The following is a 16,409-nucleotide window of genomic DNA, read 5'->3' as shown; positions in this document are numbered from 1 at the left end:
CCGTCGCGTTTTGGTGGCAGCGGGACCCCCGTTAGTCGTCGCCCGTAAGTGGACGAACGGCGGTGGGCTGGTCGTCACATATTGGTGGCAGCGCGGTGGGATAATCCTAGAGCATTAGTGATTTGGTTTGAGCAATCATTCCTCTCACTAAAAACCTGCACGGTTCCTGCGGGAATCCTGCATCATAGGTTTTGGAGAACAGACTCAGTGGTTACTAGTCCTGAGACATTAGTGTGTACTTGCAAGTATCCCCCTCCCGTTTCTTCGTTTTTCTTTTTCTATCTTTTATTTGGCAACCATGGCGGCAAAAGGAGAACCTTGGTACAACCGGCAGACAAAGGAAGTTCTTGCTGGGTTATGCACGTACCAAGGCCTTGACGCCACGAACAAAAACAGAGCTCAAATGATCGCGGCTCTAGTGCAGCTGGACAACGACCAGAATCCAGCGAGCGCAGAAGTTGGCCCAAGTGGCAATGGGGCTGCAGCAGAGGCTCCACTCCTGAGCGCTGGCCCCACATTCAGCCAGAACGGGGTGGACCCCTATCTGCAAATGGCCTTGGACGAACTCCCCGCCGAAGACAGTGATGGGCGGGTGAGGCTGATCCAGCAATATCGGCAGGAGGCCCAAGCCGAACGTGAGCGCCAAGCTGAGGCTGAGAGGGCCGAGCGTCAAGCCCAGGCTGAGAGAGCTGAGCGCCGAGCAGAGGCTGAGAGAGCCGAGCGCCAGGAGCAGAGGGCCCATGAACTGGAGGTACTCCAGCGGGGTGGGAATGCCCCCACAGCCCGAAGCGGTGAGCCCAGCAGCATCCAGACTCCTAAACCCCGGCCAGAGCTTTTTCCCGTGATGGAAAAGGACGGGGACTTGGACACGTTTCTGCGAGCCTTTGAGAAAGCCTGCAGACAGTACCAGCTGCCCAGAGACCAATGGGCAAGGTACTTGACCCCAGGGCTAAAAGGCAAAGCCCTGGAGGCATTTGCTTCTCTTCCGCCAGAAGCCGATGATGACTATGACGCCATAAAGCAGGCGCTGATCGCCAAATACCGGCTGACACCTGAGGTATACCGAAAGAAGTTCCGGCACCTCCAACGTGGCCCACATGATAGCTACAGTGATGTGGTGCAAGGACTCAGGACCCACTTTGACCAGTGGATCCATGGACTGTCCGTTGAAACCTTTGAGCAGCTACGGGACCTGATGATCAAAGACCAGTTCCTGCATCTCTGCCCAGCTGAGGTCCGACAGTTCATCCTGGACCGCGAACCAACGAACGCGGACAAAGCGGCGCAGATCGCCGACAACCACGAGGCCAACCGGAAGCCCGAGACGCGGAGGCCAGTCGCCACCAGCTGGAAAGGGGGTAAGCCAGCAACCAACCCCAATGCCCCAGCTAGCCGTCCCTCCGGAGGCCCAGTCCCTGTTGCCAACAGCAGGCCGGCTACTGACAGTCGCCTGTGTCACCACTGCCAGCGGCCTGGTCACTTCTTTTACACCTGTCCGAATAGGCCGAAGAACCCCCCAGCCAAGGCCCCCGGGCCCAACGCCTCTGTTCTTTTGGTGGGAGGTGTGGTTGGGAGGGCTGACGACAACGTTCAACCTGTTCAGGTGGGGGCCCGTCTTGCTACAGGCCTCAAGGACACCGGGGCTGAACGAACCCTCATCCGTCCTGGACTGGCGGCCCCTGAAGAGTTTGTTGAGGGGAAAACCCTGACTGTCACCGGGATTGGAGGCACCCGTTGTCCCTTGCCAGTGGCACGAGTTTTTCTTGACTGGGGTGCCGGGAGCGGGTTGAGGGAGGTGGGAGTGTCTGAAAACCTGCCCACTGATGTTTTATTGGGGACTGACTTGGGGCGGATGGTTGCATACTACGTCCCTGACACCCTTCCCCAAACTGATAATAAGGGTAACGTTAACCCTGATGATGATGATGATGACGGGAAACTGAATGTGTTACCTGCTAATGCCTTGATGAGTAATGATGCAACTAACAACCATTCTTTCCCCAGGTACAATGCTGATGCTGATGTGAATGTACCAAAGCAAACTGATAACCATTCTTCTCCTAGGAAGGATGATGATGATGTTGATGTATCTGTGCCGACTGAACCCGTTAACCCTTTCTTTGAAGCGGTAGATGTGTCCACAGGTACCGAAGTGCTCAGCCCCATCACTCTGCGGAGTGAGACGGCTGAGGAACCCCTGGCAGGAGTAAGCAACGGTGCTCAAGGAAATGGGGAGGTGCATGGGGACCATGAGGAAGGTAATGCCATGCAGCTGACCAGTGCCACCGAGGAAGGTAACTGGCCCATAAGTAGCACTGCTCCTGAAGTGTTGGGGGTGGATGGGGAGGTAGAGCCCAGGGCAGCACCAGCTGGTGGGTCTGAAGAAATCCCCAGGGAGACAGCATACATAGCAGCTGTCACACGCAGTCAGAGTGCCCAGATCGCAGGTAACGCACTGTCTTCTGGACCCTCTGCTGCTACAGGAGAGACTGAACCAGAGGTGAACCCAGAGCCGGTTCCAGAGGGTCCCAGTAAAGAGGGGACCCTGACGTCACTTCTGGCAGCCTCCAGCATGGAGTTCCAGGCTGCTCTGCACTCAGATGCCAGCCTGGAGAAATTGAGAGGTCTCGCCGAGACGCCCACCTCCAAGTCTGATAAGGAGAGGGTGTTCTGGGAACGAGGAAGGTTGTACCGGGAGACAGTACCCGGAGATCCTAAAAAGGAGTGGTTGAGGGAAAGACAGCTGGTCGTCCCCTATCAGTTCAGAACTGAGTTGTTGCGGATTGCCCATGAGATTCCACTCGCTGGACACTTGGGGATCAGCAAAACAAAGGCACGGCTGTCTCAACACTTTTATTGGCCCAAGATGGGGACAGATGTAACACACTACTGCCGCTCCTGTGCCACCTGTCAAAAAGTGGGTAAGGCGGGGCCTGCTCTTAAGGCTCCCCTTATTCCTTTGCCGGTGATAGAGGAGCCTTTCCAGAGAATCGCAGTGGACATTGTAGGGCCGCTGTCCGTCCCCAGCAGCTCCGGAAAGCGATACATTCTCACCGTGGTAGACTACGCTACCCGGTACCCGGAGGCAGTAGCTCTGTCTTCAACCAGGGCAGATAAGGTGGCTGACGCACTGGTGACCATCTTTTCAAGAGTAGGATTTCCCAGGGAGATGCTTACCGATCAAGGGCCCCAATTCATGTCTCGCCTAATGGAGCCTCTCTGTGAGAAAATGCAGGTGACGCAGCTGGTATCGAGTCCGTATCACCCACAGACTAATGGTTTGTGTGAACGCTTCAACGGTACCCTCAAACAGATGCTCCACATACTGGTTGAGACCCAAGGGCGCGACTGGGAGCGGTACCTCCCACACCTGCTGTTCGCTTACAGAGAAGTTCCGCAGGCCTCGACCGGGTTCTCCCCCTTCGAGCTCCTGTATGGCAGGCGAGTCCGGGGACCCCTTGGGTTGATAAGAGAATCCTGGGAAGATGAGCCAAACCCCACAGAAGTGTCCATCGTGGATTATGTCATGCGCTTCCGTGACAAGATGCAGACCTTGACGCAGTTGGTGCATGACAACATGACGCAGGCTCAGGCTGACCAGAAGCACTGGTATGACCAGAACGCCCGGGAGCGGACCTACCAGGTGGGTCAAAAGGTGTGGGCGCTGGTCCCTGTACCAACGGATAAGCTTCAGGCAGCCTGGGAAGGCCCGTACGTCGTCCACCAACAGCTCAACCCGGTCACCTACGTGGTCACGCTTGACCATGCTCGGGGTAGGCGCAAGGCCTTTCACGTCAACATGCTGAAGGCGCACTACGAACGTGAAGCTTGCGTCCTACCAGTCTGCAATCTGCCAGAGGATGGGGAGGAAGATTCCCTCCTGGACATGCTGGCCCAGGCCAAGGCCAATGGGTCCATTGAGGACATGGAGATAAGTGGTTCGCTCACCGTGTCCCAGCGGTTGCAGTTGATGGCCACCCTGGAACTCTTCTGGCCCGTGTTCACCAACCGTCCTGGGAGGACGGAGTTAGCGGTTCATGAGGTGGACACCGGGAATCATGCCCCATTACGGCGAACACCTTATCGGATCTCTGAAACGGTGCAACAAGTCATGCGCCAAGAGGTCGATGAGATGTTAAGGCTGGGAGTGATTCGACGGTCAAAAGGTGCGTGGGCTTCACCTGTAGTCCTCGTGCCTAAAAAGGATCGAACCACCCGGTTCTGCGTGGACTACAGGGGGCTCAACGCCATCACAACCTCTGATGCCCACCCGATGCCGCGCATCGAGGATCTGCTCGAGCGGTTGACAAACGCCAACTACATATCCATCATGGATTTGAGTCGGGGATACTGGCAGATTCCCCTGAGCCCTGAGGCGCAGGAGAAATCCGCCTTTATCACCCCCTTTGGACTGTACGAGTCCACGGTCATGCCCTTCGGCATGAAGAATGCCCCTGCCACTTTCCAGCGGATGGTCAACCACCTGCTTCGGGGACTGGAGGAGTACGCAGTGGCGTACTTAGACGATATTGCCGTCTTCAGTTCCACCTGGGAGGAACACCTTCAGCACCTCCAGGAGGTGCTCAAGCGTCTTCACAAGGCAGGCCTGACCATCAAGCCGGGGAAGTGCCAGATAGGCATGCACAAGGTCCACTACCTGGGGCACCGGGTAGGCGGGGGTTCCATGAGTCCGGAGCCAGAAAAAGTGGACGCAATCGTGTCCTGGCCCACCCCCAGGACCAAGAAACAGGTGAAGTCCTTCTTGGGCACTGCAGGGTACTATAGGCTGTTTGTACAGGACTATAGCGCCCTTGCCAAACCCTTGACTGACCTCACCAAGCAGAGGCTACCCCAAACAGTCAACTGGACAGATGACTGTGAGGCGGCTTTCCAAGCTTTGAAAGCAGCCCTGTGCAACTCTCCAGTGTTGAGAGCAGTCGACAGCAGTCGCCCGTTTCTGGTACAGACCGACGCCAGCGAGTTTGGCCTCGGTGCTGTGCTTAGCCAGGTCGACTCGGGAGACCAAGAACACCCCGTGCTGTACCTAAGCCGGAAACTTTTGCCGAGGGAAGTGGCATACTCGACCATCGAGAAGGAGTGTCTGGCCATGGTGTGGGCACTGCAACGTTTGCAGCCCTACCTGTACGGGCGCGCCTTCACGGTGGTAACTGACCACAACCCTCTGAGCTGGTTGCACACAGTGTCGGGAACCAATGGAAGATTGCTCCGCTGGAGCCTTGCCCTTCAGCAGTATGACTTCACTGTAAAACACAGGAAGGGCAGTGAAAACGGCAATGCCGATGGGTTGTCCTGCCGGGGCGAACCCGCTGAGGTGCGCATGGCCGATTACCGAGAGGTAATGCCTCCTTAGCGCCCTCTTAAGGGGGGAGGTGTGATGTACAATGTCTGCAAGATATGTTTTCTGTTGCAATGTGCTAACAAATCCTCCATCCTAGGACATTGTAAACTGTCAGTAGTAGGAATTCCTTCCCCCCCAGATTTTATCAACCCTGCCACTTCCTCTGGAAGAGCAGGAATGTTAATTAGCTAGACCATCTTCCTCACACCATTTGGCTTCTCTCAGCTGAAAGAGAAAAATGCGGGAAAAAGGTCTTTGTTTGAAATAAAAACTTTAAGAGCCCTGCGAAAACCGTACCAAGTAGAGATATGAAAATCATATTTCTGCGATCCGAGCAGACCCAGCTTCGCTGTGGTGCCTGTTGCAAAACTCTCGGATGTCCAGAACCTGAGATATGATTTGCGCCCAAATGGATGGTCATATCGCATAGATGTTTGATGTTTTCTTGATAGGCTCATTACGCTGGGTAACATGATACCACTGATGAGTCCATACCAGCTTCTCCCATAAAGTTATAGCTAATCTAAGTTTTGTAGCCAAAACATAACTCGGATGAGAGAGGAGGGATCAACCCAGAATGCATCTCTCCGTGATGTCACAAAGCAAAGCCTATAAGGCCTTCCCTGGGCAAACCAGCACAGAACAGCTGCAGAGTCCGTGCTGACAAGAACTCAGATGAGCGGAGAAGTGCAGCTCCGCCTCCACCCACCTTAGCCGCATGGTCTGCCTAAGGAACAATATGGAACTGTGAGTGTAATCTCTTTGTTTTCTCCACTTTTATTTTATACCTGTACTGTACATATTTTATGTCTCAATTTTATAGCAACTTTTATCTGTAATCACTGTCCTCTTTCGGAAAATAAATGAAATTATTTAGATCTGTCTCCATGCTCTAAGAATCGAACTATACGCCTTTGTTAGATAATCGCTACTAATTCAAAGGGTTTGCCACGGACCCTCTTAATTTAACACTGTGAATTAAGTAACCGTGACTGGTGGCAGCGCGTTGTGCACGGCTATTGCGGCTTGCTGGCAGTCTAGAAGGGTCTTATATTGCTGAATAAGGGTCTGCGGCCACAGCATTGATAATTCCCTTACTGCAGAAGCCTAATTGCCGGTTCACAACAGGCAGCCCGTCCGGCGACTAATTATCCTAGGTGCAGTTCCCTGACTGACCTGAGGGTAAGGGGGCGCCGGAGAGCTGCGAGTTCCAAAGTGGAACTGAGAAAGTGGGATATACATAAATCCCCGCAGTACTTGGAAGATTGATAGCAGTGGTGGGGCATCCAAATTAAACTCCCCCTGCGGCAAATTGTAGAGCGAGATTAGCTTGCTGGATATTTTTGTCACATGGTGCCAGTGGTGGGATAACTAAGATAAGCCCCACTGCGCCTGTGATAGCCGTGTGCCGGCATTGTGTCACGTCCCTCCGTCCGCTGATACACCGGTGTCAGTGGTGGGATTGTGACATAGTGGTGACACAGGGTCCGCTGTCCGTCGCGTTTTGGTGGCAGCGGGACCCCCGTTAGTCGTCGCCCGTAAGTGGACGAACGGCGGTGGGCTGGTCGTCACATATTGGTGGCAGCGCGGTGGGATAATCCTAGAGCATTAGTGATTTGGTTTGAGCAATCATTCCTCTCACTAAAAACCTGCACGGTTCCTGCGGGAATCCTGCATCATAGGTTTTGGAGAACAGACTCAGTGGTTACTAGTCCTGAGACATTAGTGTGTACTTGCAAGTATCCCCCTCCCGTTTCTTCGTTTTTCTTTTTCTATCTTTTATTTGGCAACCATGGCGGCAAAAGGAGAACCTTGGTACAACCGGCAGACAAAGGAAGTTCTTGCTGGGTTATGCACGTACCAAGGCCTTGACGCCACGAACAAAAACAGAGCTCAAATGATCGCGGCTCTAGTGCAGCTGGACAATGACCAGAATCCAGCGAGCGCAGAAGTTGGCCCAAGTGGCAATGGGGCTGCAGCAGAGGCTCCACTCCTGAGCGCTGGCCCCACATTCAGCCAGAACGGGGTGGACCCCTATCTGCAAATGGCCTTGGACGAACTCCCCGCCGAAGACAGTGATGGGCGGGTGAGGCTGATCCAGCAATATCGGCAGGAGGCCCAAGCCGAACGTGAGCGCCAAGCTGAGGCTGAGAGGGCCGAGCGTCAAGCCCAGGCTGAGAGAGCTGAGCGCCGAGCAGAGGCTGAGAGAGCCGAGCGCCAGGAGCAGAGGGCCCATGAACTGGAGGTACTCCAGCGGGGTGGGAATGCCCCCACAGCCCGAAGCGGTGAGCCCAGCAGCATCCAGACTCCTAAACCCCGGCCAGAGCTTTTTCCCGTGATGGAAAAGGACGGCGACTTGGACACGTTTCTGCGAGCCTTTGAGAAAGCCTGCAGACAGTACCAGCTGCCCAGAGACCAATGGGCAAGGTACTTGACCCCAGGGCTAAAAGGCAAAGCCCTGGAGGCATTTGCTTCTCTTCCGCCAGAAGCCGATGATGACTATGACGCCATAAAGCAGGCGCTGATCGCCAAATACCGGCTGACACCTGAGGTATACCGAAAGAAGTTCCGGCACCTCCAACGTGGCCCACATGATAGCTACAGTGATGTGGTGCAAGGACTCAGGACCCACTTTGACCAGTGGATCCATGGACTGTCCGTTGAAACCTTTGAGCAGCTACGGGACCTGATGATCAAAGACCAGTTCCTGCATCTCTGCCCAGCTGAGGTCCGACAGTTCATCCTGGACCGCGAACCAACGAACGCGGACAAAGCGGCGCAGATCGCCGACAACCACGAGGCCAACCGGAAGCCCGAGACGCGGAGGCCAGTCGCCACCAGCTGGAAAGGGGGTAAGCCAGCAACCAACCCCAATGCCCCAGCTAGCCGTCCCTCCGGAGGCCCAGTCCCTGTTGCCAACAGCAGGTCGGCTACTGACAGTCGCCTGTGTCACCACTGCCAGCGGCCTGGTCACTTCTTTTACACCTGTCCGAATAGGCCGAAGAACCCCCCAGCCAAGGCCCCCGGGCCCAACGCCTCTGTTCTTTTGGTGGGAGGTGTGGTTGGGAGGGCTGACGACAACGTTCAACCTGTTCAGGTGGGGGCCCGTCTTGCTACAGGCCTCAAGGACACCGGGGCTGAACGAACCCTCATCCGTCCTGGACTGGCGGCCCCTGAAGAGTTTGTTGAGGGGAAAACCCTGACTGTCACCGGGATTGGAGGCACCCGTTGTCCCTTGCCAGTGGCACGAGTTTTTCTTGACTGGGGTGCCGGGAGCGGGTTGAGGGAGGTGGGAGTGTCTGAAAACCTGCCCACTGATGTTTTATTGGGGACTGACTTGGGGCGGATGGTTGCATACTACGTCCCTGACACCCTTCCCCAAACTGATAATAAGGGTAACGTTAACCCTGAAGATGATGATGATGACGGGAAACTGAATGTGTTACCTGCTAATGCCTTGATGAGTAATGATGCAACTAACAACCATTCTTTCCCCAGGTACGATGCTGATGCTGATGTGAATGTACCAAAGCAAACTGATAACCATTCTTCTCCTAGGAAGGATGATGATGATGTTGATGTATCTGTGCCGACTGAACCCGTTAACCCTTTCTTTGAAGAGGTAGATGTGTCCACAGGTACCGAAGTGCTCAGCCCCATCACATAACGGCGGTGGGCTGGTCGTCACAGTATGGGTTTGTGTGCTGTCCAGCAATCTGGTAGCAATCTGCTACCTGCTTAAGCCAATTAGAAAGCACCAAACCCTCCTAAAGCTTGAAGCCTATTCCCGGAATCTGCTAGATACAGCCTTGTTCTCCTCTGGTTCAGTCCTTTGTGCTCAGCTGGTGTATTTGTTTCCTGGTGTAATCCCAGCCCGCTTACTGACTACACTTGTGTCTTCTGATTTTGTACTTTCTCTGCCCTCCTGGTTATGACCAACTACCTGACTATTCTTCTTGCCATCTCACTCCACAGAATAGCGGGTAACACCATGGCCCAAGCCTAGGGGTCTCTGTGTAAGTCCAGATCCATGTAGAGGGGTTAAAGGATGATGAGCAAGGCAATCACTGGGATCTGGAAAATAGTGGTGGCCATCTTTTGATCTGCCAGGTGACCACTAACAGTGCTCCCAGTACATCGTGTCTGCAAACTATTCCATCAAGATCTGTGTATGAATAGCTAAATGGCGCTCCTTCCTTTCTTAACTCTACCATGTGCCCAGACAGTAGTGTACAACCATATATAGGGGATTGTTGGACTCAAGAGACATTGGGAAATAATTTGTAAGGTCCATTTGTTTCCTATGATTCTGGTGAAAACTCTCTGGGTAATTAGAGTATGGGGCTCGGTGGCTCTTGGCAATCTAAACTATCGTAAGGGCCAATATTTTCCATCAGATGAGTTTCAAGAAGAAAGATTAGACATTCATAGAGAACTTTTTATAATAGTGCAGAGCTGAGGTGTCTTAAATTTAGATCTCAGCCATCTGGCAGAGGTAATGGAGACCTTATTTTAAAGGCTACCAGGTAGTTGCAGACTCACATAAGTGAGGCAGGCCGATCCCACCATCATCAGACTACCATACAAAATGAACCTGTACAAAAAGAACTAGAATAAAAAACATGTTACCGTATTTTTTGGATTATAAGACGCACCCCAAATTTTGAGGAGAAAAATAGGAATTTCTTTTTAATAAAATGGTGGTGCTTCTTATAATCCATGCGTCTTATTTCTGTGGTGAAGCGGGGTCCCAGGGTCGCTGCTGGAGGAGGCAGGAGTGGGGTGATGCTGCAGGCCACAGGGTGGGATGAGGGGGGTCCGATGTGCAGTGCACCGCTGTGATTGTTTGGTGCTGCTGGGGTGCCTGGCGCTGCTGCCCGGGGAGTCCGCTGCTGCAGGGGGACTCTGCCGACATTTCGTGAAAGGCCAGAGCCCCCCGCATGTCCATGGTTTCCTCCTGTGCGGTGGACTCTGTGAACATGGCTGCCGGGGGGCGGCACATGCGCAGATGGAGGTCTCGGTATCAAGATCTTGGGAGATGAGATTACAGCCCTGATATTAGATCTCAGGGATCTAGGAAGCCAACAGCATCATTACCCTCCGCTTTCTGTTACAGGCCCAGCATAATAGTTTTCTTCAAGTGAGTTTCTAACTTGTCAGCACATTTTACGTACGCTGTCATTTGGCTTTATAGTTACAGATCTGGGCAGGTAACGGTCAGTGTCTTCTAATCCCAGGGGTAGATGGATCTACCAGGTTGTAAGTTCTATAGAAAAGGGCTTTCAATGCCCAAAGTCATTTGAACAGTTTTGGGTGGAGGAGAATGTTGTGGGCTAGAGGCAAAATGGTGATCATGGTAATACGGCCGGACTACACCACCGATAAAGCAGCCACAGCCGGTGACTGAGACGAATCTGTGACTTCTCTGCATTCAGTGGTTACTACTCACCTGGGTAGTCATATGTGGGAATCTCCTCTTTACACCACTCATCACCCCTCACATATGTCTCTGTAGTATTAATATGGGTCAGATCTTCACCCTGAAACAAATATTGTAAAAGTCACAGACAGATGGAGAAGTCCCATCTATGATCAGCTCTAATCCTGCCATCTCCACCGTTCTCATTATACAAGTTGTTGGAATAGTTTTAGTGCAACAACTCCATTCATGTACATGACTGTTTAGTTGCTAGATTTGTATGCTGTTTATAAAGTTTAAAAAAAAACTCCCAGAGGCTCACACAGGGAGAGCATGTGACTGTATTTCCTGTTTTCCTGCTGTGTCTGAGTATGGGAGAAGCAGCCTGCTGTAGATGCTGCACAAATAGAGACACTCAAATGATTTATTCCTGATCTATTAAGCTTATCATATATTGTTCTTGATTGCTCCTGAAAAAACAACTTCTGTTGTCACACGCTTGGAGAGAATCGTGAGTAATCCGCTGCCAACACAAGTTCTGTGATGTATTAAGAGAAGTATAGAGTCTACATCACGTCAAATAATTCTACTCCTCTACTCCTTCTTGGTCAGATCTCTTCTGGAACACTGTGTCCAGTTCTGGGCATCACACTTAAAAAAAAGCATTGACAAGCGAGAGCAAGTTCAGAGAAGAGCTAACAGGATGGTGACATAAAACAAGACTGAGCACAAGACCTTTACAGCCGTCTACACATCATAGGGGAGATCTCCTGACACCTTCTCTCCATCTACCTGATGATCCTGAGGAGCACTGGGATCTTCTTGGTTACAGTCCTGTGGAAGAAGAGGACGGGGACATCTCTCTGGTGTTGTCCTCTTACTGGATAGATCTGGAGGAAACACATACAGGGACTGAATTCATTCTCTACATACAGATAATTATAGGCCGTGTGTATTTAGTCCTGTCTATTACCTGGTGATGTGAGGGGCTGGGGAACCTCCATTATGACGTCCTTGTACAGATCTCTGTGTCCTTCTAAATACTCCCACTCCTCCATGGAGAAATAGACAGCGACATCCTGACACCTTATAGGAACCTGACACATACAATGATACTGTCATCCCCCCCGATCCCTTCATAGTGTTACTGTATAATGTCCCAGCATTCCCAGCAGTGTCACCTCTCCAGTCAGCAGCTCAATCATCTTGTAGATGAGTTCTAGGATCTTCTGGTCATTGATGTCCTCATGGATCAGGGGGTGAGGCGGAGGCCCCGTGATTGGGCTCAGGGGTCTTCCCCATCCCTCAGACACAGGGTCCTGACAGCGATCACTAGAGGTCTTCTTCACCACTGTGTAATCCTGGTAATGGAGAGACACATTAATAAATCTCACTCCAGACATTTCCAGAGTCCTCACCTCTCCAGTTCTGTCCATCTGTTATTCCCATAGATAACAATGATGTAATGTGACGTCAAAACATTCTTTAACTACATAAATAGTAAGAAGCTAAAAAATGATAGTGTTGGCCCCCTTAAAAATAGTCTGGGTGAAATGGTGGATGAGGAGGAGGAAAAAGCCAATATGCTAAATGACTTTTTTTCAACAGTATTTACACAAGAAAATTCCATGACGGATAACATGACCAGGGATAAAAATTGTCCATTAAATGTCACCTGCTTAACCCAGCAAGAAGTACAGCGGCGTCTAAAAATCACTAAAATTGACAAATCCCCGTGCCCGGATGGGATACACCCCCGAGTACTGCAGGAATAAAGCACAGTCATAGATAGACCATCATTTTTAATCTTTAAAGATTCCATAATAACAGGGTCTGTACCACAGGACTGGGGTATAGCAAATGTGGTGCCAATATTCAAAAAGGGGACAAAAACTGAACTTGGAAATTATAGGCCAGTAAGTTTAACCTCAACTGTGGGTAAAATCCTGGAGGGTTTTCTAAGAGATACTATACTGGAGTATCTGGAGAAGAATAACCTCATGACCCAATATCAACATGGGTTTACAAGAGACCATTCCTGTCAGACTAATCTGATAAGCTCTTATGAAGAGGTAAGTTCCGGACTGGACCAAGGGAATGCAGTTTACGTGGTGTACATGGACTTTTCAAAAGCTTTTGATACGGTGCCACACAAAAGGTTGATACATAAAATGAGAACAATGGGGATAGGGGAAAAGATGTGTAGGTGGGTTAAGAGCTGGCTCAGGGATAGGAAACAAAGGGTGGTTATTAATGGAGCACACTCGGACTGGGTCACGGTTAGCGGTGGGGTACCACAAGGGTCAGTTTTGGGCCCGCTTCTTTTTAACATATTTATTAATGACCTTGTAGGGGGCATAGAGAGTAGAATTTCAATATTTGCAGATGACACTAAACTCTGCAGGGTAATCAATACAGAGGAGGACAATTTTATATTACAGGAGGATTTATGTAAACTAGAAGCTTGGGCTGATAAATGGCAAATGAGCTTTAATGGGGATAAATGTAAGGTCATGCACTTGGGTAGAACGAACAAGATGTATAATTATGTGCTTAATTGTAAAACACTGGGCAAAACTGTCACTGAAAAAGACCTGGGTGTATGGGTGGGAGACAAACTCACATTTAGCGGCCAGTGTCAGGCAGCTGCTGCAAAGGCAAATAAAATAATGGGATGCATTAAAAGAGGCATAGATGCTCATGAGGAGAACATAATTTTACCTCTATATAAGTCACTAGTGCGACCACACTTAGAATACTGTGTACAGTTCTGGTCTCCGGTGTATAAGAAAGACATAGCTGAACTGGAATGGGTGCAGAGAAGAGCGACCAAGGTTATTAGGGAACTGGGGGTCTGCAATACCAAGACAGGTTATTACACTTGGGGTTATTTAGTTTGGAGAATCGAAGGCTTACGGGTGATCTTATTACAATGTATAAATATATGCGGGGACAATACCAAGACCTTTCTAATGATCTTTTTACTCTTAGACCTGTGACGGGGACAAGGGGGCATCCTCTACGTCTGGAGGAAAGAAGGTTTAAGCATACTCACAGACGCGGATTCTTTACTGTAAGAGCAGTGAGACTATGGAACTCTCTGCCATATGATGTTGTAATGATCGATTCCCTACTAAAATTTAAGAAGGGACTGGATGCCTTTCTTGAAAAGTATAATATTACAGGGTATATACACTAGTTTCCTTAATATTGCGTTGATCCAGGGAGCTAGTCTGATTGCCGTATGTGGAGTCGGGAAGGAATTTTTTTCCCCAATGTGGAGCTTACTGTTTGCCACATGGGGTTTTTTTGCCTTCCTCTGTATCAACATGTTAGGGCAAGTTAGGATAGGATATGGGTTGAACTAGATGGACTTAAAGTCTCCCTTCAACCTTAATAACTATGTTACTATGTCATCAGAATCTCTCACCTCTCCAGTGAGACGGAAGAGGATCTCTAGGGTGAGGTGTAACATCCTCTCCGCCATCTTGTCTCTGTCCATATCCATCCTTGATGGGTAAATCAGGAAAATTTTCTTCTGTAGAAGATCTTCACTGAGAGGATCCGATATTGTAGAGACCTGAATGAGAAGAAGATGATCCGATGTAACATCATAAGAATCCTGTGTAATAATACAATTACTGGAGATAATAAGGGAAACATATGAGGAGATTTATTATCTTACAGGGTTTAGTTTTCTTCCCTGACATCTACTAATAAAACCTATATATTTAGGCCACAGACAACAAGCAGTTTCCTCCTCGGAGTCGGCAGCTGAACACGTTCCTCATAGACTCATCTTCCATAATGCTAATTCTCGTCTCATTACCGACACTGGAATCGGCATTAGCAATACTGCAGGAGAGATTCATTACACGCGACATGAGAAATAACTCCTTCATGATGAGGACGACATCTTCATCTTCTACTGCGGCTCTAGAGACAGATGTGGCCAGAGTCGGTCACTGCCTCCATCCCCACCGGCCGTCTATATGAAGGTTTCCCGTCTTCCCCGCACTGGAATCTTCTCTCCCGTTAGATCTCAGCTCTGAGTCACACACAGAAGTTTGAGGCTTTTCTGGAAGAACAGGACAGGAGAGATCTGAGGCCGATGTCTCCATGTACAGGGTTTCCCCTCGGGATAAGAGGCTTTTCTATCCCTTTCCCCCAATTAGAGGGGACACCTGTGGATATCGGGGTCTTTACCGGCTGCAGTCCTGGGGGGATTTACTCGGTAACGTGGACATTGGACAAACGTCACCATCAATTCCCATCAGAGTGAAGGAACATCGCTCCTCTATTCAGCTCTATGGATCCAGGATGAAATCCACTGCGGCCCCTGCAAGAAAAGAGCGAAGTCTGGTGAGACCCCCGAGGCCGGAGATTTCTACAGCTGCTCTGTGCGCACAGGACCTGTGATCAGGGCCGGTTTTAGGCAAAGTGGGGCCCTAGGCAAAGTTTAAAATGGGGCCCCAAATGCTAACATACTGCACATCACACAGAAGCATTTCGATTGTATTTACATGCACTGAGTTCGGGCCGCTAAATGATCGTCAAAATTGAAGTTGTTCAATGCTTGTTTCCCGGCCTCTTTCCACCATCTGAGAAAGAATGATGGGAACAGAACGATCACTAAGGGTGTGTGCACACGTTGCGGTTTTTGCTGCGGTTACGCCGCAGTTTCCATGCAGTTTACAGTACAATGTAAACCTATGGAAAACCAAATCCGCCGTGCACATGCTGCGGAAAATTCCGCGCCGATTTGCTGCGGTTTATATTCCGCAGCATGTTACATCTTTTTTGCGGGACCACAGCTGCAGTGTATGCTCCGGGACATACAAATCAATCTCTCTCTCTCTCATTCACACTGCCAAACCGCACTAGAACCTGCATCAAATCCGCTGTACACATGCTAGGAATCCGCAGAAAAAATGCATGTGTTTTACCCTGCAGTTTCTGCCAAGAGATATGGATTCTCTGCAGAAAAAGCCGCAGACTAATCCGCAATGTGTGCACACACCCTAAGGGTGGTTTCACATTAGCGTTTCAGGCCGCAGCATCGGCCTGCACACGGCCGCCGCTAAGCCCCGCCACCTGCCGCGCCTCCTCCGGTAGCTCCGCCTACGGGCGCATGACGCTGCATGCGTCCTGCGTCCCCTATCTTTAGCACTGGGGACGCAGGCCGTGCGCAGATATGCGTTTGGCGGCGCATGCGTCCTTTTGACGTTGCGCCGACCAGCGCCAAACGCAACCTGTTGCAATTTGGTGCGCTCGGCGCACCGTCAAAAGGACGCATGCACCGCCAAACACATACCTGCGCACAGCCTGCGTCCCCAGTGCTAAAGATAGGGGATGCAGGACGCATGCAGCGTCATGCGCACATAGGCGGAGCTACCAGAGGAGGCGCGGCAGGTGGCGGGGCTTAGCGGCGGCCGTGTGCGTCCCCAGTGCTAAAGCGTCATGCGCCCGTAGGCGGAGCTACCGAAGGAGGTGCGGCAGAGAGCGGGGGGCTTAGCGGCCTGCAACGTTAATGTGAAACCACCCTAACAGATCACCATACAGTATCATGTTATCAGCAGGACATCTACAGTTTACACCCCATAGTCCTCCATATAATATAATCTGCCCCAA

This window comes from Dendrobates tinctorius, unplaced genomic scaffold (assembly GCF_039654945.1).
Source record: "Dendrobates tinctorius isolate UK_male_01 unplaced genomic scaffold, ASM3965494v1 ptg000395l, whole genome shotgun sequence".
Taxonomy (NCBI): domain Eukaryota; kingdom Metazoa; phylum Chordata; class Amphibia; order Anura; family Dendrobatidae; genus Dendrobates; species Dendrobates tinctorius.
The sequence above is the reverse complement of the archived record's forward strand: the minus strand, read 5'-3'. Positions refer to the sequence as shown.